This window comes from Zea mays, chromosome 1, assembly GCF_902167145.1.
Source record: "Zea mays cultivar B73 chromosome 1, Zm-B73-REFERENCE-NAM-5.0, whole genome shotgun sequence".
Lineage (NCBI taxonomy): Eukaryota > Viridiplantae > Streptophyta > Magnoliopsida > Poales > Poaceae > Zea > Zea mays.
The window spans coordinates 230925912-230928669 of record NC_050096.1 but is presented as its reverse complement, the minus strand read 5'-3'; the positions used below and the strand labels follow the sequence as shown (position 1 = coordinate 230928669).

Below are 2758 nucleotides of genomic sequence, written 5' to 3'. Positions count from 1 at the left end.
CATAGTATTTCTTTTAAGGAAATATTATCTTTGAATGCACACTTAAGATAGATATTCTTATTTATTTATGTTTACTTGGGATATGTTAATATATAATCTTTCTCATAAATTATTTTATTTCAATTTTTTATGGGTTGCTTCGACTATATGGTTTATAAAAGGGACAATAATCAGTTTGAAAGTATCTACCTTATTTGTGGCTCCAGCTTCTAGCTTTAAGTTTTAAATCTATGCTTCGAATACCAAATTCTTACCTATTATTATATTTTATAGAGGATGGAAGTATTTATTAGAAGTCATTTTATCTCAAATCTTTTAGAGAGACATTTATAATACCTAGCACAGGGTTTTGGGTGTTACATCAACGAACGCAACTCAAGTGGCAAGCCTTCTTTTTAGCTATAGGCTTGTTTAAGAAAAGCGCTCTCAAGGCTCTAGTAAGCACAGAAGTTCACGAGAAGTTGGATAAGTTGCTATAAGAAAGGAACCCCCCCTTTTTTGTTCCACAGCCATTACAATGGTACCCTTCCACCTTAACCCCCTAGGTGGGGTGTTTCCAAGCAGGGCGGCTCCTAGCTTTCGAGCGAAAGGCTCCACGGCCTTCATCATGCCAGCAAAATTCGAATCACTCCAGGCATCGTAGTAGTGCTTGCTTAGGTCCTCCAACTCGATCCCCCTTTGTAGTGAGACGTTACGACAGCGAAGACCTGGTAGATCCCTTGGCAGAAGGATTCCTTCTCAAGCTCCTCTAGGCTAGCGAGGCCCTCAAGATGAGCGATTCAGACTCCGACGAAGGAGGTGCTCCGAAGTGCACACACATGGTGCTCACCACCTCCGATAGGAGATGCCTCTCCTTATCTAGCTCCTCCAGGCGGCTTTGCACCTTGACGAAGTTCCCCTCGGTGGCGTCAAATTTCCCTTGTATGGTTGACCAGAGAAGACATGAGCAATCAGAGGGAGGAAGTAGGCAACGGACCCTAGCTTCAGAAGAGACTAATAAAAGGTGTTATCTTGCATGTAGGGTAGGAATTTCTCCTCCTTCTTGGTCTGACTGCCCAGCTCCTCCTCCAAGACCGCGACTTGGGCCTCGACGACCTCTTTCCCTCGCTCCAGAATACGAAGGTGAGAGCTCGCTTTCGTGCTCTGAACACGTGCAAGGGTCATCGAATCCGCATCACTCCTCGCTGCTCCGACTAGGGCGCCGTAGGCATTTTGGATCAACGCGGCACTGGCGCGGGCATCGATGGTCCCACTTTTTGCTACTGGAAGATCACTGACGGAATGCTCCCACGCTTCCCTTTGGTCAAGAAGAAGGCAGAATCTGCTCGCTAGCGACCTTGTGAGCGACTGAAAACACAAAAAAATGGACAACGAGTCGATTAGCAAGAGGAGTGTTACCCTCACCAAGCCACCAATGCGTGACTTACCGCTAGACTTTGGCGCATGGTTGAAAGCCGATCAAGGCCGTCCCGCAACACCTTCTCAGTTGCATCGCTCTCCTCATTCAACTCCCTGCACAGGGCCAGGGGGTCGTTGCCTTCGGGAGAGCGTCTGGAGCAAGCTAGACACCTAGGGCTTAGTTTGGGTACTCTAGTAATGAAGTGGTTTGGAGGGATGGGAGAGTATATAAATCCCCAATAGATCAAAAACTCCCATAATACATCTCAATCCACTTCAATCCCTTTCATTACTAGATTACCCAAACTAGGCCTAAACGATCCTCGATGCTCGCCAGCACGGCCTGGGGCTCCCCATAAGCAAGGAGGGACGTTGTCACCCCTGGGGCTTGAAAGTCGCCTAAGGGGGTAAATAGGCGTAATCTAAAATTTACAACTTAAAACAACAAACTACAAGCCGGGGTTACTGTTAGAATTAAAACCAAGTCCGGGAGAGAGGGGGAAAACAAATCAACCAAGAAATAAAGCGGATGAACATGGTGATTTGTTTTACCGAGGTTCGGTTCTAAAGAACCTAGTCCCTGCTGAGGTGGTCACAAAGACCGGGTCTCTTTCAACCCTTTCCCTCTCTCAAACGGTCACTTAGACCGAGTGAGCTTTCTCCTTAATTCTCACGGGTCACTTAGACCCCGCAAGGACCACAACACAATTGGTGTCTCTTGCCTTGCTTACAAAGCTCTTGAGAGTAAGAAGTGGGAAAGAAAAGAAAGCCAAGCCAAGCAAACAAGAGCAACAATGGAACACAAATATCCTCTCGCAAGTCCTAGTTCACTAGAGTTGATTCGGGGACTTTGAGTGGATCGGTCGCTTTGATTGTGTCTTGGAGTGGTGTCTATTGCTCTTGTATTGAATGCAAAGTTCTGAATGCTTGGATGGTTGGAGTGGAGGTGGTTGGGGGGTATTTATAGCCCTCAACCACCAAACAACCGTTGGGGATGGCTGCTGTCGATGGGCGCACCGGACAGTCCGGTGCGCCACCGGACACTATCTGGTACGCCAGCCACGTCACCCAATTGTTAGGATTCTGGAGCAGTTGACCGTTGGAGGCTTTGTCCTTTAGTGGCACCGGACAGTCCGGTGCCACACCGGTCAGGCACTGTTCACTGTCCAGTGCGCCTCTGACTTCTACGCTCTGACTCTGCGTGCTCTGTTCTTCACTGTAGCGCGATCAGCGTGGCTTTTGCAGTCGACCATTGCGCGAGTAGTCGTTGCTCCGTTGTTGCACCGGATAGTCCGGTGGCACACCGGACAGTCCGGTGAATTATAGCGGAGCGCGCCTAGAGAAACTCGAGAGTGGCTAG

General features: G+C 48.2%; 1 non-coding gene across 1 annotated transcript; it reads right to left on the bottom strand.

Annotated features, from left to right (window-relative positions):
* Positions 1-304: 304 nt before the first annotated feature.
* On the bottom strand, positions 305-2314 carry LOC103643386 (uncharacterized). The gene is made up of 2 exons (XR_004855488.1): positions 1428-2314; positions 305-1347 (listed from the first exon to the last, which is right to left on the bottom strand). It is a non-coding gene; the product is annotated as an uncharacterized protein (transcript).
* Between the last annotated feature and the right edge of the window lie 444 nt (positions 2315-2758).